The sequence below is a fragment of the Hyperoodon ampullatus genome, assembly GCF_949752795.1.
Source record: "Hyperoodon ampullatus genome assembly, chromosome: 19".
In the NCBI taxonomy this organism is placed as follows: Eukaryota; Metazoa; Chordata; class Mammalia; order Artiodactyla; family Ziphiidae; genus Hyperoodon; species Hyperoodon ampullatus.
In genome coordinates this window covers 27,757,502-27,779,144 of record NC_136932.1, presented here as the reverse complement: position 1 = coordinate 27,779,144, position 21,643 = coordinate 27,757,502, and the positions used below count along the sequence as shown (strand labels likewise).

Sequence of the window (21,643 nt, the reverse complement as noted above, 5' to 3'; positions counted from 1 at the left end):
CTTTTTTGTCACGAAATCCTCCAACTACCTAACCAGATATTTAATTCCTAAACTTTTTCTTGAAAAGAAAAAATGTTCATGCGCCTCGTAAAAACGTCAGACCTCTTTTCTGACTCGGCTCATAACTGTGTCTTTTAAACCATATCTCACCTTTAATGTATACCGCTCGGCGCCCGCGTGTTGGAAGCGTAAGAAAATGCCGTCTATGTACCTTTAAGAGCACAAGCTCGCTCACGCTGCCTGGCTTCTTGCCAAACTTGGAGGCAAAAGCAGGGGGATATTTGCAAGATATCTTCTGACAATTGTCGCTCCATCTTCCAGCACTACCACCACCACCATCTCTTCTCTAAAAAATGTGTAGAGTGGGTCAAGCACGCTCTCAGACCACCTCACCGTTCCTGGGGAAGCTGCTTTTGCCCCTCACCCGCTTCCTCTACCTCTGGCCCCTGGGGGAGGCCCTGAGGGTTTGGGTTTCACAAGTTCAGCCCGGTCTGCACCTGGGTCTCTGGGCAACTTTGCGCCCCCTGGGGCCCCCCGGCCGGGTCAAAGGAAGTTCAGCCCGTACTCTCCCCGTGCAGCAACCCGTAGTCTCAAATCGCAAGGTCTGAAGTTCCCTTGAGAAGAAGGGGCCGCCCAGCCATCTCCCGCGCGGCGAGTCAACGTGCTTTGGGGCGCTTGCAAGGCTGCGCTAAGAGCGCGGTCGGCCCTGGCATTGAGAGTTCGAGTCCCAGCCCTCCCGCTAAGGAGTAGCCGGCTTCTTGACTCTCCCAAATTTCGCGACCGTAGTCACCCCCGCAGCGCGAATTTAAGAAAGTCACTTGTTTTGTCACGGAGTCAATGAGGCGAACGTAGAAATCCCGCTGCGTCCTCATTCCTGGGGGAGGGGTGGGGCATAGGGGAACGAAGGAGAATTAAGTGAGAGAGGATCTGCAGGAAACAAAGACTGGGGCTCCGAGGCTGATGGAAGGCCGACTGTCCCAGAGAAGCACAGCCAGGACCCCCTTCCCCAGTTTCCGGACGAGGGCCTCTGGCCCAGCCCGAGCGCATTTGGAAGGCAGCTCCGCCCCCAAGCACAGCAGCTGGGAACTGGGCGGACCACCCCTCCGCCAGGGTTCTCTCCCTTCCCACGGCTGGAGTCCCTCTGCGTGCTCTTGGGAGCCACCAAGGCCCTGACCGCTCTCGCCCGCTGAACGCAAGGGACCTGGGCATGAAATCTATGCTAAGCCGAGGAACCCGGCCTTAGGACGGGGAAGAAGAAAGAAAGCGGCCCAGCGGGGCCGAGGCGCCACACCTGGGCCCAGGTACGCGCTCGCTAATGCGGCCGCCCTCGAGCCACTCAGGGCCTCCTCAGGTGAAGCCTCTTCGGGCGAAACTTAGGAGAGGCCGGTTTACCCCGAGGATGGCGGACGACTGAGCTTTGCTCCGGGTCCTCGTCCACCTGAAGCTTCCCGCGCCCCCCACCCTCGCCCGGAGCCCCGGGGTGCCGGCGCAGCCCCGACGGGAGCCTCAGCACTGCTGTGGGGGAGCTGGAGCCGGTGGTGAATCCCGTTATTGGTCTTTTCGCTGCTGGCGTCCTGGGTCGCAGCAGGAAGCAAAGACACTAGAGGCGCAGGAGGGAGGTCGGTGTGAGCTAGTGGACCGACTTCGAGGCAACTTTCCCCAAGCGGGGACCCCTGGCCTGGGAGCCAGACAGGCCCGGGAGCAGCAGAAATTGCGACCAACTGGGATCCCTCTGCCGCCCGGAGCCCCTTACTGCTCCAACTTTCCAAAAAACTCCGTGGGGTGCGCACGGGCGATCCCGTTCCTAGGGCCTGGGAGCTCGAGCCCGCGCCAGCAGAGGCAGGAGCTGCACGTGGTCGCGCGGTCGAGGGCGGATTCATCCCGGCGCCCTTGACTCTGGAGTGCGAAGCCGGCCTCGCCTCTCTCCATCTTTCGGGACTCAGCACGAACTTTTCTGGAGCAGAACCTCAGGAACGAGGAGCCCGCATTCGCCCGGAACGGGAAGCGGTTTGGGGGACCGCGAGCGGGGCGTGTTACAGATGCTTCGCCTTCGCGGGGGAGCGCGCCTCCCGAGGCGCCTGGGCCTGCTCCCCGGCCGGGGGCGAGGGGCAGCGGCGCTGCACCCACTTACTTTTTCCTTCTCCACGAACCCCGCAAAGGCTGCCCCCTCGATCTCCGTGGGCTGGCCCTGTCTGTCGTAGAGGGCCAGGACGAAGCGGAAGAAGTTGGATTTCTGTAGATTGGAAGGTGGCTGCTTCTGAAAGTGAGCCCGGGCCAGACCCACCCCGCTGCGGCCAAAGACGCAGTTAGACGGCTCAGCGGGACAACACCCGCGACCCCTTGTCACCCCTTACACACGCGCGAACCCTCAAATACCTGCCTCCTCTGCCCCCAAGACGCCCCATGGGGCCCCTACACACACCCTCAGGCGCCCCGGGCCCAGCCGGCGACAGGACATGCGTGCTGTCGCCTGGCCATTCCTCCCCGCCGAGGACGTGCGCGCCCCCCGAGCCAGACGAAGAGGTGTGAAAGTTTTGTTTGGGTTTTGAGCAAGAGACAAAACGCTGTACGCGTTTACTCCGACCTGACGCGCACTGCGTGGGGAGGAAGAAAAGTAGCGGTGGATGAGGGGACATGCGATCGTGGAACAAAGCCGGTCGTTTACAACTTAGGGGGAGAGTGGGCATGGGAGTTGGTTCTCGACACCCCCTTGAATCTCCCGTGCGCAGGTGCGAATGGATGGGGAACAAGCTCAGCTCCTCGCTGCAGCAGCCATCCTCCGGGAAACCTCATGCGCCCCCTGCCGCCCCTGCCCAGCCTCGGGTGCCCGGCCTCGGGGAGCCGTCTGTCCCGTCCCCCCGCCCAGAAAAAAGCATGTGGAGACAAAGGATCTGCGGGTGGAACTCAGAGCAGTCAGGAGTGGTCGCTGTGGGAAAGGGAATTGGGGATTTTAAAAAAAGACCTGTCCTGACAAAGGTTCGCTGTTCCGCAGAAATCCTCACACCCTTTCCAGAAATCCTATGGATAAGGGCTGACGGTTGAGCGCGCCCTCCCGGGGGCTGGAGCCTGGGGCGCCGGGGGCACAGGGCGGCCACTGACAGCCCACCCTGGCCAACACAAGGGCGCGCACACACACACACGCGCGCGCACACACACACACACACACACACACCCTTTCGTTTCTAGCCCAGTTACCCAACTCACTCTCACTACCAACTACCCCCATTTTTATTATCATCGGGGATGGGAACAGTGTTGTGGACACTTGTCCCCAGCCCGGAGAAGATGAGGGTGATGTAATTAGTCATCTTCATTCTTCCCCTTCCACCCTCTCTGGGCCGGAGAGAGCACGGAGCCACTAGATCTCCCATTCCCCCAAGCCCAGCAGGTGGCCTAAAAAAAGAGGGGGGGCGACCATATATCTCACTTGGGACCAGGAGTCCCCAGAAAGGGTACTGAGGGTGCCCAGGAAAGTTCCCCCAGGTCCATCTCCAAAAGCAGTGCCTCTAGGCCATACAGCCTAGCATCCAGGAGCTGAGAGTGGCAGAGGGGCTAGAAGGGGCCATGGTCCTAGACGGTGGGGAAGACTTTTAGGAAACATCAGAATTAAAGTTAGGAGTTGCTGTTCTTCGGGTGGACCAAGAAAAACTGAAAGCTAAAGGGAGAGGGAGGGAGAACCAGAGAGGAGAAATAAGAGATGATTCTAGGGGGACATGGAAAGAGAAAAGGGGAGAAAAAGGAGTTAAGAGGAGGAAAAAGAGGAAAGAGAAAGAAAGAGTGAAGAAAGAAGAGGAAGGAAAGAAGGAAGAGGGAAAGAGAAGAAAGGGGGAAACAAAGGAAGTAAAGAAAGGAGGAAGAAAGGAAGGAAGGAAAAGGAGGAAGAAAAGAAGGGGGAAGTAAGGGAGGAAAGGAAGGAGAAGGAAAGTTTTTAAAGAAGGGGAAAAGGAAAGAAAGAAAGGAGGAAGGAAAAGAAGAACGAAGAGAGAGGAAGGAGGAAGAAAGAAATAGAGAAGAAAAGGCAAGGAAAAGAAAGAAAGAAAGAAAGAAAGAAAAAGAACAGAAAAAATAGGAAAGGAAAGGAAAAGGAAGGAAAGAAAGAAAAGACAGGGGCTTCCCTGGTTGCGCAGTGGTTGGGAGTCCGCCTGCCGCTGCAGGGGACGCGGGTTCGTGCCCCAGTCCGGGAAGATCCCACATGCCGCGGAGCGGCTGGGCCCGTGAGCCATGGCCGCTGAGCCTGCGCGTCCGGAGCCTGTGCTCCGCAACGGGAGAGGCCACAACAGTGAGAGGCCCGTGTACCGCAAAAAAAAAAAAAAAAAAAGAAAAGAAAAGACAGGTGGCCTGAAAAGAAACAGCAATCACACAAAAACACAGATATCCAACATCATACTGGTGAGATGCCTCTTCAGGCTTGAAACAAAATGAAAACAGTTACAGACCAGGCATAACCCGAAGGAAAAAAAAAAAAAAGGAGAGAGAAAAGGAAGGGAAAATCCAATAAAAAGACCAAAATTTAAAAAACAGAGATGTATGCTTGGCTGTTGGGGATTGTTTGGTTGGTTAATTTTTGGTTTGGGTGCTTTTCTTTTTCTTTTTCTTTTTGTAATGATCACAGGCCAGTGGAAGACAGGAGGGGCTGGAGTTTCCTCTTGTAGAGGTACCGTTCACTTGAAGAAGCAGGAAGAAAAAATAAACCAACCCTGATGGCAATTTAAGAAACAATAGACTCAACTCGTGCTGCCGGCTTTGCTACTTCAAGTGTCATTTTCCACTACCAGGCAAGTTTTTCCTCTCTCTCCCTTTTTTTGTTTTTTGTTTTCCTCCTTCTCTCCCAACCAAAGATGTTTCTTTCCTTTCAGTGCGTATAGATGAGGAGGACGCTGGTTGCCCCAGACAGATAAACCAGAGAGGGAGAGTGGGGTGGGGAAAGGGGGGGGGTAGGGAAAGACAGAGAGGAAAGGAGAGGTGAGGGAGAGAGAGAGGCGGACCCTATTGAACGGAGATTCTGTTTTCTCTTTGCTAAAATAGAAGTGATTTGCAGGCTTTCCCTATGGAATCCAGTTTGACTCTCCGCGGAGCTAAACACAAGTACACTAACCCCAAGTGGAGGAGGCGGGGCCGCGTGGCAAGGGCCCGCCCCTTCATTTGCATTACGCCATCCTTCCGCCTCGCCTCAGCCAATCGCAGCGCAGGAGCCTGCCGGCTCTTAGCGCAGGGTCACCCTCCCTCGTTAACATCCCTCTATGGCTGGCGCAGGGAGCCGGCCAAAGTTCCTCTCAAAGTGGCGCGCGAAGGATCGCTTAGTACCCGTGTCCGAGCTGGAGAGGAGCGGGGCTGAGCTGGGCAGAGCCGGGCAGGAGAAGGGAGACAGAAGGAAGGGGAGGAGGATATTCTTCTCAGGGATTTGAGCTGGGGTCTGCATCCCGGCCATTGCAGTCAGCTAAGCATCCTCGCCGAGCCCTGAGCACGCTCGAGACGCACAGGCTGCGCCCTCCCAGGGTCGTGTCCTGCTCCGCTGTCCTGGGACGTCGGGCGCAAAAGTGGAGGAGACGGGAGAGCCCGGGCGGAAGAAGCAGGACGCGCATGCCAGGCGTCCACTTCTTCACTTTGAGGAGGGGTGGTGGTTGGAAAAATGGGTGGTGAGATCGGCGCTGGGAGCTCGCAGATGGCACTGCCGCCACGCTGGGAGGGTGGGGTGGACCCTGGGCCCCAACAAGCAAGGTGCCGTGGATCCCCAGGGAGTGGGGGACCCGCGCTCTGCCCCTAGTCAAGCCACTGAAACACCTCGCGCTCCGCCGCTAGCCTGGAGACCGCCGGCATTAGGCGCTGTCCTCACGTGCTCACTTCTCTGGACCATTCCGAGGGCTAGGTAAACCACCGTTTACCTAACGAATGCTCGCACTGCAGCTGTGCCAGGCTGCATTTTAAAATTTGCTCGGATTCAATCCACACCCCCTCATCCCTGTCCCCCAAACAGTTTTTTCCTTAGAGTAACTACCAAAGCAAAAACAACGTTTCTGATTAGTTATCTGGTGTAGAGTTTCTCTCTTCCTCATTTTGTTAAAATGGGGGGCTTGAACAAACCTTTTCCCCCAACTTCGGCCTCTGACACCTGTCAAGAAAGAGAGAGATGGGGAAGGAGGGAATGAAGGGAGGGAGAGAGGGAAGAAGGGAGGGAGGAAGGGAAGACGAAATGAACTCCTCCCTCAGACCTTTCAACTTACATGCTTGTGGCTGGCAAAGGAAATAGCTAGATGTTTCTGGGTAACGTGCCCCATCATTGTTTAGCAGGCTGTAACCTCTAATAAGCACATGGTGAACTTCTGTTTCATTGCCCTCAAAGGAACTCCCTGAATGCAGCCAAGTCTGCTAAGGGCTCCTTTGGGGAAATTGTCTGCCAGAAATCCAGGTCCCCTTTCTGCCGGCCTTTCTTGGCCCTTTGATTTAGGGAGCTCATGGGATCAATGATGGAAAAGTTCACATGCCCATGTTGAATGGAATGGAGACAGGCAGAAGTTAAACTTAGTACTCTTCACAGAGCAGGAAAGTGGGAGCCACTTCCAGGTTCATAAACTAGTTGAAAGACTGTATTTCAGGCCTGAGGATACATGGCTACTGTCTTCAACACTGCTTTATCTCTTGTGCACAAAGCCTGCCCAGTTTCATACCATTTAATTTGGACCACTTCATGTGCTGAGCTCTTCCTCCCTGGTACAGTAATTAATGCCATTTCCTCCCAGATGCTCTTGAAGAGATCTGTTGGTTCCATCAGGATCCCCACACCACCCACCAGAGTTCCTGGCACACAGTATGTGTTCATGAGAGGTATGTCGCTGGAAAAAGGATTATAGGTTTGTGAGGAGGGGAAAGGGGAAGCTGGACATGCTCCATCTCTACAGAATTTAAGTGCACAGTTGAATCTTGGCCTGCTGAAAATTTCCCAAAGCTCCAAGTTTAATCTCCAAGGCCCAAAGGGTCCCCAGAGACCATCCCTTCCCCTTCCTGGACCATCCCCTTCCTTCTCTCAGGGGATCCTTCAGAGAAGGGGGACCAGGAAGCAGAGGCCACTCTCCTATCAAAGAGTCCCACGTAGCACTGGCATAAGACCGAGACCTCCCTCTCTTTAATTTCCTGTGCCTCCATTTCACTCTCCAGTAAACAGTGTTAAGACTCCCAAGTTGAGTCTGGTGAGGTACACACCCCAGTGATGGGGAACACACAATGGGACATCAGATCACTGCCAAAGGTGACAGAGAAAGGAGAGACACAGCCACTCTGAGGACCAGGATCAGTGAGAGTAACACAACAGATGGATTTCTAGGGGGTCAAGCAAATCTAGAAGCACTCTGCAAATGATGTGTTTGTGGAGGTGCCTGATGCTGCGTCATCCAAAAGAGAAACTGGCCCAGAGAAAGAAGCCTTCAGCAGCCCAATTCCTGCCACAGAGCCAGTAATCTCCCGGAACTAAATAGGAGGAAGGCAACCTCCACATCCACCAGGCCACGGGAGGAAAAACAAATGGGGGCAGGTATGTTTTGCTACAGCCAAGTCCATTTCGCTATGCAGAGGCAGCAGATACTTCACCTGGGATGCTGAGTGTACTTTATTTTAATCAAGCAGAGTGTATTTGTAGTTTTTCTTCTGGGCATCCTTGTGCTTTCAACCTTGCTCGCTTACCCAGTAAGAAATGTTTAAGTAGGAAGGAAGTTAAAGAGAAGGTGGAAAAGAGACGAAGAGGGTGATAGAAAATGGGGAACAACACCCAGGCCACCAGAATGGTACCTTTTTGTGGATTTCCTCTGGTGAATAATGAACTAGCACTGGCAGTTTGAAACTTCGAAAAATCCCTTAAATGCTTTTCAGTCTTCCCTCATGTAAGGTTTGCACCACCTGCAGAAAGCAAAACGTGTGTGTACAGGGGTGACTATAAAGTATGTACTGAGACTGTCTTCATCCTTTTTACATTATAGTCACATCCTCTGTGGAGAGACAAACTTGTACATTTAGCATTGCCCATGCTTTATAGCATATCTGTGATATGACTTTAGGATAACCTATAACGGTAATCACTTATAAGGTAAACCCTGCTTATCAGCTTAATCAAATGGGGAAAGGAGGAATTTTGTTAGAAATGCAGATTTCCAGGCCTTGTCTAGACCTACAGAATTAGGGAGGAAGAAAGTGAGGGGTAAAGAACATGTATATGAGGAAAATATACAGCAGAATGGGATTATATGTGGAAGGAGCAATTGGAAGCGCTTGATATTTCCCCTGGAGTGAAGACTCGCTTGGGGCTTCTCAGAGTTTCTTCCGCCTGGCGGTGGGTGCGCTTCAGCATCCACCCACTTCCTCTCCGTTGCTCCAGACAGCAGACAAGGCTGCCCAGCCTTCGGGGTCTCCCCGCCCTGGGAGCAACTCAGGCCCTGTGCGCAAGCCCTTCTCCCCACCCCGACCTTGGAAACCATCTCACTCCTGGCTATTCCAACCCTCTTACGTCACAAAGAGATCAATTCCGTTTCCTGAAGAGCATCAGTCGCCGCGGTAACTTCCGGGAAGTGCAAATGGAAACACACCCGCTCCCCAAAAGAGCGGAGACAAGATAAACACCGCCCAGCTAAGCCTAGGGGGACGTCCCAGGGAAAGAGGGAATCTTCTCTGCGAGTCCGCCCCCAGGAGGCCAGACTTGGGAGCTGTCATTCAGAAAATTCCCTCGTTTCGGTCCCCCTTAGGGAGACACGCTCCCAGAAAGGCCGCCTGTTGGGGAAATGCCCCTTGCCTTTTGCCACTAGCCAGAGACCAGAGTGAAACCGGAGGAAAGATGCCTCCTCCAAAGCTGGGAAGAAGGGAAAAGGGAAAGACGGGGTGATGAAGGCCAAAGGTGCGAAGTCCTCCCGCACGCGGCCGGCTCCGAAGGCGGCCCTGCATGGCCTAGAGTCCCGGGCAGGGTTGGACAGAGGCCAAGGCACTGCCCCAGAGAGGAGAGAGATAGGTGGGTGGAGGGTGGTGGCCCGGGGCCCTGGGAAAGAGAGGACCTGTGTGGGACGTGGTTCTGCAGCGATCCCTGAGCAGCACCCAGATGCTGACAGGGGTGGTCAAACAACGGATCCCGGTCGCCCGTGGCAAATCCCTGCCCCTCCCTTCCTAATGACACTACCCGCTGCCCTGGCCACGGTTCCAGCGGAAATCGTCTGCCCTCCGTCCTTGATCTCAGTCCTCTCTGGCAAGTGGCAAAGGGAAGGGGGCATTTCCCTGTACCATGAACCCTGATTCCGACACCCAGTGCTGCAGAGAAGCCCCAGCTTGCTCGTCCAGTCTGGCTGATACTTCCAGACCCTGGGAGCGTGCCTCTTCCCACAGCACGGACAGGGAAACTGAGGCCTAGAGAGGGACAAAGTCACCCACAGAGAGCTAGGAGGTAGAAGTCAGGCAAATAACACCGCTGGGGCTCTGGCTTGGGAGCGCTTAGTCTGCCTGGGACGAGGGCTTGAGGCCAGGGGTTCTAATGAACTTTTCCCGGATCGAGCCTGCAGACTCTCGGGTTTCCTCTGGGATGGTCCCCAGATAAGAATAGATCCCATTTGTTGGAGGTTTTATGGGCATAAACTCACTGAATTCCCACAACAGACAAACAAGGTAGGTAAGTTCACCCCTATTTTACAGGTGAGAAAACTGACGCTCTGTGATTAAAATGAAACTTGCCCACAGCTGCATTGCTAATAAACTCGCCGAGCCGAAATTTCTCCAGAGCCTATATATGCTGTGAACCTTGGATCCAAACCACTCACCCAGCTTCGGTGCTCATCTCCCGCATTCGCCTTGGTGCTTGCCCCCCATGGCTCGAAGATCCTTTTAGCTCTTGGGCCTGTAGTTATCCTGGATGACAAAGGAGCATGGGTGCAAGTTGTCCCCCCGAAGGCAGGCAGCAGAGAGTAGAGAGGAGGGTAAACGGTTCTGAAAAGCCATAATACGCGGACTGCATGCGCATTGCAGTGGTCGGATACAGATGCCTGCGTCTCTTGGGGCCGGCAGTGGCAGGGCGCGCTAGGGCGCCAGCTATATCCCTGCCTCTGCCACATTTGTTATGTGACCTCCAGTTAGCCGCTTCTCCCCAGCCCTAGCTGAAATTTTAGAGCTCCAGGCGCATGCAAAGTTGCCTAATTGAAATAGACTAAATAAAAGACTGTGGGGAAGACCGGGACGCCCATCAGAGGGTAAAAATCTGGACACCTGCAGATGTGCTTTAATGGAGGAAGGCCACATGGCCTTGGAATGACCATAGCTAAAAGCTGAAGTTACTCTGTGCAGAGACAACACAGTTAGGGGCACTGCCAGAAAGGTCCCAGTCCAAGGCTGCCCCAGGGCGCGAACTTACCCCTCCCCGGACCCTTCCACACAGTCCTCCAGCTGGTGGGATTGGAATTGATCAGGCTGCTTGATTCTGGAGTCTGAATGGCCCTCTCTCCCCGCACGGAAGGAGACTCCAGGGTGGGAGAACAGGGTTGCCGGGCTGTTTGGAAATTAACATCCCTTCAGTAGTGCAGATCCGAAAGAAGGAAATTGAGGCCTCTGAGGATTTGGAGCGGAAGGGAAGGAAAAGGCCAGTTTGCTTAGAGGAAAGTAGAAGGGAGGAGGAGTTTAGCAGACAAGCCCGAGATGTCGCAGTCACAAAAAGTTCTTGAGTGTGTTTTCTTTAAGGTGCAATTCACTGGGTGTTTACGCACCGCTCCGCGCTTGGAGGTCTTTGCTGGATGTGTGTGATGTGAGTGTGCAAGTATGTTTGTACAAACGAAGAGTGGCTGTATATCGTGGGTCTGTGGAATACGACTCTGTGGCATTGAGTGACTTCGCGCACTTGGGTGCATGTGTGCACGTGTGCTTGAGGAGGATTGTTGCACACAAAAGTGAGTACATGAGTGCATGTGTATAGTGTGTGCATGTGTCACGTGTAGACATTCCTCCTTTATGTGAGCGGGTGTGCATGTAATGTGTGTGCAAAAGCATGGTACCTGTGTCTGAGCCTGAGCTTATATGTGATTCGTGTGTCCATATGTGCATGTGAAATCCAGCAAAGTAGTCCCCCAAAGATCTCAGGTCCAGTCAAAGGAAAGGTGCAGACAGGCTGCGGACTGAGCGCCCCATGGCAGGTGTGGAAACTGTGGATCCTTTGACCTGCAGGTAGCAGGAGGTCGCCCACGGGGCGCAGGTGCCGCCCAGAGGCTACAGGTTAGAGCCCAGCTCGGCTCCAGGCGGGCGAGGCAGGTTCCACCGGCATCCGCAAATTATGCGGAATGCGCACGCACTGATCCCTGGTGGACAGTTCCGCACTCTCAATTGTTCCTCGCGCACAGTTTCTGATTATTGATGCCGTGTGTCCTAGAAGAGACTGCTTCGGGTTATCTGCATATTTATTATCTTTATCACCATCATTATTTGGTGGCTGTATGAAGATGGTGCCAAGCCCACCAAGACCGCCATGCCCCACCTCCCCGAGGCTGCCCTGGACGCGCAGTGACCCGCGGGTGCCCGAATCTTCCCTTTACTTGGAGCCACAGCGCCACCTCGCGACCACACTGCCTCCCTCCCATCACTGCCGCCCAAGGCAGAGCCTTTCTTGGTCCAGACCACCCAAGTTCCCATTCTTGGCTTTCCATTCGCTTTTCATGGGAGAAGAGTAGATGTTAAGGAATTCGGTAATGGGGTAAAAAATGGAGAAGGAAAAAATAAGGGCAATTAAAAGTAAAAGACTGGAGGAGAGGAGAAATAGTAAGAAGGAGAATGAAGATAAGGAATCATTGACAAACAAAAGGTGGAAATAGAAAGTAAGTCAATGTGGATCAGGGAGATAAGGAAGACTTGAAGAAAGGCTGCTAGTTCAGGCAGAATGGGGAGAACAAATAAGGAAAGGCAATTCTTACATGACGGTGAAGATGCCATTGTAGGTGTTAGGTTCTGGCTTAGGCACACTGTGGAGCTTCTGATTTGGGCTGAGACCAACACATGACAACGTCTCATTTTTTCAGGTACAGAGCTCACATATGCTGATGTTTGTGGTGGCATTCTGTTATGGCTGCTTCTTTTCTGGGATATATTTTATACCAGGAATACCTTTTGATAATGAATACTGAGTCAAAGGTAAAAGAACTGTCTCAGATGGCCTTGGTTGCTGAGATATGTTAACTCCAAGGTCCACAAGCTGAACTGTGATTGTGTCAGGTTTGGTTGTGAAAGTGTTACCTCAGGGTGTTTTGGAGGGGGAGCTGTAGTCTGCTGTAGGGATGTAGAATGTCCAGCCTCCAGAGTGGGTTCTGGAGTTGTGGTTTGCTCTAGGTCCACATGATGAACTGTGACGCTGGATGATGTTGAATACAGACCTTGATGCTTGCTTGGAGTTGGAACTGTCATCTCCTGCTGGAATGGAGATTGTACTACAATGTCCTGAGGTGCCTCTTGAGGCTGAGTAGGGGTCTTCTGCGTGATTGGAGAAGGTAGAGTCTCCGTATTGGATCCTGTAGTAATGGTAAGCTCCACATCCATAGGTTGAATTGTGACTTGAGTCAGGTTTATCTGTGCAAGTGTCAACAGTTCACCTGACTCAGCAGGTAGAAAGTAGCTGTTTGGCCCCTCTGAAGGAATGCAATAGCCTCCTTCACTGCCCCTTGTCTACGTCCCCTTACCTCCTTTTCTGAAGAGGTTAGTGGTTTGCGGCTTCCCTCTTAGGGTTAGCTACAAAGGCTGGGAAGTGAATGGAGAGGAAGATTCAACAGGTAACTTCTTCCTGCTGCCGGCAAGGCCACGCCCCTAAATTATAACCACGCCTCTTTTGGGAGACTGTCGAGGTGGTTCCGGACCAGCCCGGCCTCCAGTCAGAGTTCAGTCACTCCTTTCGCTCTGCGGAGATCTCGCGGCTATCCTGTGAGGTGTAGTTTGTCTTCAAAGCTACCAGGGCGTTGGGGCCACGCTCCCACATCCTTTCCCATTCCCTTGTAGTAGTGCCTGATGGAAGTTGTAGTTTCTATAGAGATAAACTATTCTGTGTCTTTACAAGGTCAGGTCAACCGCACAAACACTCCTTGGGGTTAGAACAGAGGCCTAATAGGACGGATCTGAATAACAATAATGAGGGGCATACACTAGGGCATGCGGAGAAATAGGGGACTCTACATCTCACTTGGGAGTAGAGGCGCCCTGGTCATTTTAATCTAGTAGGGTTCTTGCATGCAATTACAACTTCAGATAGAGATGAGATTGCAAGCCTAGAAAGGTTGCACATGACTTGCCCAAGGTCGGAGCTGAGCCAGAGAGGTGTTGGAAATGGGCTCTCCAGCTGGGACGTATCTCCTTGGAATCGGTGGTGGTAATGTTAGACAAGAACACGCCGATAGTGTGCATGTAGTGACCCAGGGATGGACATCTGACTCAGGGCAGGGACATATTAGTGTTGCCCACCTCAGACACACAAGTGGTGGCAGGGAAAACACTTTGGAATGTCGCAGCTTATGTGTGTATACAGAAGAGTTATCAGGACTGAAAATCAAGTCCAGAGGAAACCCCAGCTGGGCTAGGGCAGGGCAATGAAAAATTATCAGCAGAAGGAAATGGCTTTCAGCAAACAGTGCTATCATGGACACAGCTTAAGTCCAGGATGAAACTAGGAGCCAGAATAATAGGACAGAAACATAGGACACCAGAGACACGCTCACAGATTAGACCAATGCATACTGGACCAGGAATTCTTACATTCCTTATTCCCAGGGTTCTGTCTCCACAGTGAACTAGGCCTAAGTCCATGGGCAAGAAAATTAAGTGCAGACACCTCGAAAAAATTAGAGGCCTATGAAGGAGGGGACCCTCAGAATCCAGGCCTCAATTTGGGGAGCCTACAACACAAGGTTTCCTAGTCCCTGACAAAGAGAGGACTTCTCCCTCAGTAACCGAGAGCCCCAAACACAGCCCAGAACGGGGGAGGCAAGTTTCCATACATCTGATCATGACCCAAGAGACCAGATGAGGAAAACTGAAGCCTGGGCTCTTTCTCACAGGCTGGGGAAATCAGGCATTGGGTGTCCATCCCTACATCTTACGTTCTCCCCAGAGGGTGGCTTCTGAGCCACCCTAAAACGAACTAAGTTTTCTGCACTCTGGGGGAGCTTTAAGATGCTTGGGGGTGTGTGACAGGGAAAGGAAAATTGCTCTAAACTCTAAAGCACTGCTCTGCAATAGCATTTTCCATGATGATGGAAATGTTCTAAATCTGTGCCGTCCAATGCAGTAGCCACTAGCTCCATGTGGCTACTGAGCACTTAGAAGATCATGGCACTGAGGACCAGAATTTTCTGTTTTGTTTCTGTCTAAGCCATGAAGCTTGTGGGGTCTGATTTCCCCGACCAGCGATTGAACCCCAGCTACAGCAGTGAAAGCGCCAAGTCTCAACAACTGGACTGCCAGAGAACAGAATTGGATGCCAGGGAAATTCTGTTCCCTGAGGAAGAGAATTTTTAAACTTTAACTTAATTTTTAATAGAATTAATTTTCCTCAATTTTAATTAATTTACATTCTAATAGGCATTTGGATAGTGGCTTCTGTAATTGACAATGCAGCTCTAGGGCCTTGGGGATAACGGATTTAGCTAGACAGCGATGGAGGGAAAGCAGGGATAGTTTAGGACCTCATCAGGACCAGTGTGATCGGGCTGGGTTGAATGTCCTCAAACAACCACAGAAGAATTCTCTTGTCTCTTTATTTCTCATGCTTATCTGTTCCCTCTTTTTCTAAGTTTCTTATCACACTCTGATATCCCCACTCCTTGATGGTCTCCAGTTAGTTGTTGGATGTCTCTTGATGAAGGCGCCTGAGAGACAGAGCTTCGCACTTGTCCCTGCCTGCTCTGTCTCTGGCGGGAGTCAAAGATCACACGCCCAGGCCGCATACCTGATAGTTGTGGCAGGCTGGAGGAACTGTATCCATGGGGTGGTACACCTAGTCTTGGCTGCCTGCTTGCTGCGAGGAGGTTAGCAGGTCATTGTAGGCCCCCTGAGCCTTGGCAGAGCAGGAGTTGTGACTGGGTGGGACAGAAGTCCATGGTATGTGCTGCCCTTCATCCTGCTTTTGAGGAACTGCCTCAGATATAAATGACTTTTGGGTCTGATGTGGGCCCGAAACATGGACAGAGTCAGTTCTTAGAGGGTTCTTGTGTAGGCCAGGATCTCGATTAATTCCTGAGTACTTGTGGAAGTTAGGGTCATGGATATGGTCAGAGCTCCTGTAAATTCCACCACCTTGGGTAAGGCCACATCTCCTTTTGACTTCAGTGGCTTGGGAAACACCTGGATTCTTATGGAGGTCAGAATCTTGAGTAAAGACTTGGCTCCTGCAGACTCCAGAATCTTGGGTCAGACCTGGATTCTTGTAGTCTCCTGAGTCTAGGGTAAGGCTTGAGCCCTTATGGAGGCGAGGGGTTTGCACAAGGCCTAGGCTCTTATGGAGACCACATTTCTGGCAAAGGACTGAGCTCTTGTTGACTGCAGAGTCTTGGGCAAGATATGGACTCTTCTGTGTCCCAGAATCTTGGGTAAAGTCTGGACTCCTAGAGACTGCTGAATCTTGGGCATTACCTGTACTCTTGTCACGTCCAGAATCTTGAAAAGGGCGTGGGCTATGATGGAAGCGAGTTTTTTCAGAAAGCCCTCGACTTCTATAGAGTACAGTCTCTTGGTTTCGTTCTAGATTCCTATAGACTCCAGAATCATGCATAAAGGCTGAGCTCCTCTGAAAGTAAGAACTTTGGAGAAATGATGTGTTCTTGTGGAGGTCAGAGGGTTGGATGATATATAGCCTTTTAAAGAAACGTCCATGTAGAGTAGAACCTAAGATCTTCTGGGAGCTAGAATCTTGGGTAATGACTGGATTCTTCTGAAGGTCAGAGTCTTGGGAAAGGCTTGGATTCTTGCAGAGGTAAGCGTCTTCGGTAAGGCTTCGAAGTTCGTGGAGGCGTGGATCTTGAGCAAGGCCTGGATTCTTGGGGAGGCCTGTGTCTCCAGTAAGGCCCTGGTTCTTGTGGAAGCCCGGATTTGGAGTAAGGCCTGCATTTCTGGAAACTCTACAGCCTTTAGAAGCTCCTGGGGTCATTGGAAGACAGAGCCTTGGTTGAGGCCTAGACTCTCATGAATTTCATGGGTTTGGGGCTTGTTTGGGGTTTGAGAAATACTGGATAACTGGGGAGGGATTGGGCCCTGGGGAGAGAGGACAGACTGAGGAGACTTGGAGGTTGGGGGAAATGTGGGGGTTTGTATTAAGGTGGAGGGCTTCTGGTGGTTGCTGTGTTGATGAAGGACAAAGGAACTGCGAGAAACAAGAGGCAGAGAAAGAGTGTGTGGGGGAGGAATGGGGCATGGTGAGCTCTGGGCACCGGTCGGAGAATGGAAGCAAGGTTGAAAAGGTGTAGCATCATTGGAGTACACCAGGAATTTGGGGTAGACGGGAGTCTGGGCATCCGTGTTTCTCTTCTCAGAACTGCAAGGATGGAAGCTACAGTAAGCGAAGGTCTTGGACTGTACAAATTTGTCTTTGGCATCATTTGAGATCTTCCATTCCATATTCCCCAACTCCACATAACCCAGTATGGATCCTGTGGAGGGCTTGGCACTGTCCCCACTACATTGCTTCAGTGTTTGCTCAGCTGTACCAGAGCTCACCAGACCATGCCCCTCTTGGGGCCTGGAGAGGGTACCCAAGTCATTTCTGGAGTACCCAGAGTTCTGAGGGGGACACACATGGAATAAGTTCTGCTTTATGCTGTGGGCATCGTAGACCACATGGCCAGAGAAGAGGACTTGGCTGAAGGCAGACAATGTAGAGGGAATAGAATCTAGCATGGGGCTATGGGTGTTGGAAGGGACTGGAGTGGTCGTCAGGGCCATGACCAGTGCTGGGACAGAGGTTGTGGCAGAGATCGGGACAGGGGCTGGTGTAGGGTCTAGGGCAGGAGTAGTAGCAGGGGCAGAAGTTGGGGGAGGGACCAGAGTGTTGGCATGGGTATAGGTCAGATGAGCATGGGTCAGGGTGCAGAGAGAAGTGTGGCCCAGGGAATGGGCTGAGGCATGTGAGGGGGCCTGGGCTTGGGCCTGGGCTGGGGTATAGGCTGAGGTGTGCTCAGGGCCATGGACCTGGGCAGGGCTGAGCTCAGGGTTGAGGGCTGGGGAGGGTGTCTGGACCTGGGCAATAGTGTGCTCAGGGGGTTGTAATGTGAAGCAAGTCTGGGCCTGAGGTTGGGCGTGCACAGAGGGGTGCTTGTAGGAGAAGTTCTGGGCCTTGGCAGGAGAATGTGCAGGGAGCTGAACTGGGGGGCAGGTCTGGACCCGGGCTTTGGCCTGGGCTGTGTCATAGTCTGGGGTCTTAACCTTGGTCTTTGGGGCAGGCGCATTGGAACCATGTCCCCCTTGCTTATCCTGCGGAGCTTGGAAGATGTCTCTCACCTGGAGTTAAAGGTGGCTTGGGACTTTAAGGCTGTGACCGCAGGGGCCTTCCGAGCTCCCAATACCCCTTCCTTCCACAGTCCCCGTGGAGCCTCCTTGGAAGCCCAAGCCGTCCGCACTGAGGAGGCATCCAGCAGCCCTTAGAAGCCGTCTCATTATCTCTTTCTGGTATCCAGCAGTCAAGGTGTTTTGGGTGCCTGAGCCAGAAGCTTGGGTGATGGCGGAACCAGGGACAAACTCTTGAACACAGGTTCTTTGGATCCACGGGGCAGTGCATGCACATGCGATGTCTGCCTACACAGCTGGCTTGCTTGTCTGCAGGGAAAAGTGAATTGGGACAGGGCCTGGGTTCCTGAGGGCCTGAGAATCAAGTCAGGGATAGAAGAAAGGTGACAGGCCCATATCCCCTGAGCCAACGCTGGCGCCCACTCACCTTTGGGGAAAATACGATTGAAACGTGCCCGCAAGAATCTCTTCAGATGCATCCAGAGATGAGGGAAGCAGGGGAGGGGGGAGGACGGGATCCGGGTGAACCCTGAAATCCAACCCTTGTCCGGCCTCACCCGAGAAGCCCTCCCACCTCCGACCCTTTACAACTCCAGTGCTTCCCCTAACCCACTGCCCAGATCCTGCCCTCACCATAGTCACCGCATTAATCCCCAAGTTGAGCAAGATGAAGCTGAAAAGGATCAGAAGAAATGAACCTCCTAGGTCCTGCCATTTCCGGGGGTGGTGCCAGAGCACGTCTGGGGTAGGTAATGGGATTGCTCAGCCATGGCTGGTGGTCCCAGGACTGCCTGGGTCCCCTGGCCTCCATATATATACTGGGAGACAGACTGGGTCATAATGGGGCAGGTGGTGGCGTCACAGTGAGGGAGGGGGACGAAAAGGTGGGCCAGGCGTGGCATTCCCTGGTTACCCAAGTGAGGTAAGCTGAGACTGGACAGCCAAACAGGGAACGGATTCCGGCACACCTCCCCTCGAGCTGTCAAACATTCGCTCACCGCCCACTGACTCACTTGTTCAAATGTCACATTCCATCTCTTGGCCCCTCCTGAGACTAAAAAGACCTTGGCCTCAGAGCCCTGCGGAAGGCCTGGCTGGAGTCCAGAGCCTCAGCCTTCTTCATGCCCTTCACTGGCTGTGGAGCTGGACCTGCCCAGATGTGGAACCTCCCAGTTTGGAAGCAGCTTCTTGTATGAGGCTCTTTGGGGACAGGGACAGCTGAGACACAGAGGAGGTGCCAAGAGACCAGTGGTTTGGAGACTGCAGCTGCAGATCTACTTAGTGCATGGTATCGGACCAGGAGGGGCCTGCTGGCAGGACTGTGGCCACTAAACCAAGGGGACCCTCAGGCCCAGAAGGGGACACTGGCTTCTTATTGCAGGAAGCCAAAGGCAGGGACCCAAGCTGGCAGAAGGAGTGGCGCTTCCAAGCCACAGACCGCCAATGTTTTCTGGACCATGGCGCTCTTTATTCCTCTCTCCATGCCCTGCCGCTCCCCACCCGCCCCCATTAGCTGCTGGCCAGTTCATTTTCCCAGTCTGGCTTCCGTGCAGAGAGGGCCTCGAGGCCGAGGTGGAAGGTAGCAGCGAGTTGGCCCGCGCTTGGCATCCTGCACTTGCCGCTTCAACTCCAGGCTGTCATACACCTGGTAGTTGGCATTTCCCCCTGGGTTCCGGCTGAGTGGCATGAAGGTTGGCATGGGTGGAGGGCGTTCGGTAGCCTGGACATCGGGCAGAGTCTGGGAGGGGTGGAGGAGCAGCGCTGAGCTGGGATCCGAGGCCCGCTGGTAGGGGCCTCGGCCAGCACCGTGAAGGAGGCGGAGGCGGCCAGAGGGTGCCGCACAGGCAGCATCTCTGCCCATTCGGCCGCCCAGCGCCGCACCTCGTGGGGATCCCGGGAGTAGTTCAAGTGTCCCGTGGAGTGGCGCGGGCTGTGGTTGGGCTGGCTGTGAGCACAGCTGTGGAGGCTCCGTCCGTGGGCCGGTGGGGAGTTGCGCTGCCATGCTTCGGGCCTGTAGCTCTGAGGCACCAGAGCTGATGGAGGCTCAGAGCCCTCCAGACCACGCCGCCGCTGATCCCAGGAGTCATACGGGAGATGGCCCCCTGAGGGGTAAGTTCTGTGCCCCCCAGGGACCCACGAGCTCTTAGGGGGCAGCCGTCGGGTAAGTGATGGAGACGAGGTCCACTGGTCAGCATCCACATTGCCCCAGATGCGGGATGGCGAGCAAGGGGCCCCGAAGGACTGCAGCCCTAGCTCAGACTTGGCCTCCACACACTTGGGCATGCGGTGCAGCTCGGGCCACGGGTAGAGACAGGCTGGTGGCTGGATGGCCAGGATCCCACCCTGTCGACCCCAGAGGCCCACGTTGGAGGGCAGACCCATCTGCTGGTAGAGCCCTCCCCAGCACCCCCACGGGTACTTGGGTTGTGGGAAGGAAAGTTGGTCCTCCTCCTCCAGGTAGGAGTCCGGGTCCTCCCAGTTAAAGGAGGGCATCGGAGGCAGCTGTGACATCCCGTGGAGGCGATGTGGCCTACGGAAGCCTGAGCAGCTGGAGGGGAATTTTCTAAATTCTTGGGCCTCCCCTGGTGGCTTCAGGGGTGGCGGCTGCAGCTGCGGCTACGGTTGCGGAGATGGTGGTAGGAGGACGAGGAGTAGCAAGTGGGCCGGGCCATTCTCACTTCCACAGGGTCCAGGGTGCAGTGGATGTGGATGTCTTGGGCCTTGGCTGGAGGATGTTTGGAGGAACTTTCACAAGCCTGTGAGGTTTCATCTGTGGGAGGCGAGAGTCCGTGAGGGCAGGGCAACTGTCAGAAGATTTCAGGGTTGGGATCCTGGGAGCCTGGGTTTCTAGGGCCCTGGGAATGGCGAGGCGGGGTGCCCCCTAGCTGTCTTCTATAGTTACTTTTCTGAATAATACAATACATGGTCTTGTCTAAGGCATTCTGGAGCCCATGCCATATCTGGTGTGGGGTGAGGTGGAGTGGGTGAAAATGAAGGCCAGGCTCTCTACCCTCACCACCACTCCCAGCCAAGACCGTTCCTGCAGACAGAGGTGCAGGCTGCAGCTGGTTCCCACCCTCAGCCATCTTCACCCCTACTGGTGATCCCCAACCATCGCTGACCATAGTTGCCATGCTGATCCCAATGCTGACAAGAATGACAAGGCCCAGCAACAGGAGTAGGAAGTCCTCCGCATTCTGGGTACTTTCTTGGTATTGATGGCAGCACCCCAGGTTGTCATACCAGAGCTGGTGTTCCATGGTGGGCGGGTCCTAGGGCCGCCTGAGCCGTGGGACGCCCCACCCCCCTCAACCCCACCGGCCCTGACCCACACTGCACTCATGCCAGGACCTGGGGACACCCACCAACAGGTGAGGGAGCATGGTCATAATGAGGCCCATTGCAGGGAGTCACAATGCGGAGTTGTCCAATCTTTCATCCACTCAGCTGGTCCTTTAGGTGGCCGTCTCTGCCCTCGGCTCCCACTACATGGAGCCTAGTCCCCAGAGTTCAGTCTGTCCTTCTGTCTCCATGGGGCCTTGCTTAACTTGATTTGCAAGCAGGGTTGCTACAGATGAGAGACAGTCTTCATAGTGACTGGATCATGCATATAGGATTTCCTCCATTTCATTGTTCAAGACATTAGGACCGCTTACGTAGCCTGTTGGGCTTCTTAGAACTAGCCTGCAGTTCTTTAAAAGTTTCAAGAGAAGCCAGAAATCCAAATTGCTCTGTGAAATAGCCACATTTTAAAAGTAGCAAACCAATTCAAATTTTAAACTCTGCTGGCCAACAACATGGGCCACACAAAACACACCAGTTTGTAACCTCTGATGTATACTGTATAATGCTTTTGTTCTCATCTTCTCATATGATCCTCAGACTAGGCAGCAGATACTATTATTTGCTTCATTTTACAGATGGAGAAACTGAGGCACAGAGCAGTTTAGTAGCTTGTCCAAAGTTTGAGCATCACAGCTGGAACTTGAGGTTTTTACAGTGTGCTTTTTTATCCTCATTACAAATGCATCCTTTTAGAAAGAACCTTTTCTTATCCTAAAGATAATACATATTACAAAATACAATAAAGTACAGAAAGGTCAAAACAAAGAAAAAACGACCACTAGTCCCAACATGCCAACATAAGCACTATTACTTAGTGTATTTC

At 53.4% G+C, this 21,643-nt stretch overlaps 1 protein-coding gene and 1 pseudogene across 2 annotated transcripts in view; both read right to left on the bottom strand.

Moving 5' to 3' along the window:
* The window catches only part of LOC307067905 (RAD52 motif-containing protein 1-like), a gene marked incomplete at both ends in the record, with an annotated part of 261,539 nt that overhangs the window by 157,323 nt on the left and 82,573 nt on the right, over positions 1-21,643 (bottom strand). The gene's annotated exons all lie outside the window — the stretch shown is intronic.
* Positions 657-20,858, bottom strand: LOC307067401 (uncharacterized protein SPEM2-like; annotated as a pseudogene). The gene is made up of 9 exons: positions 20,841-20,858; positions 20,598-20,747; positions 20,378-20,435; positions 18,976-20,245; positions 2,132-2,288; positions 2,038-2,084; positions 1,754-1,954; positions 1,393-1,574; positions 657-874 (listed from the first exon to the last, which is right to left on the bottom strand). The product of its transcript is annotated as an uncharacterized protein SPEM2-like (transcript).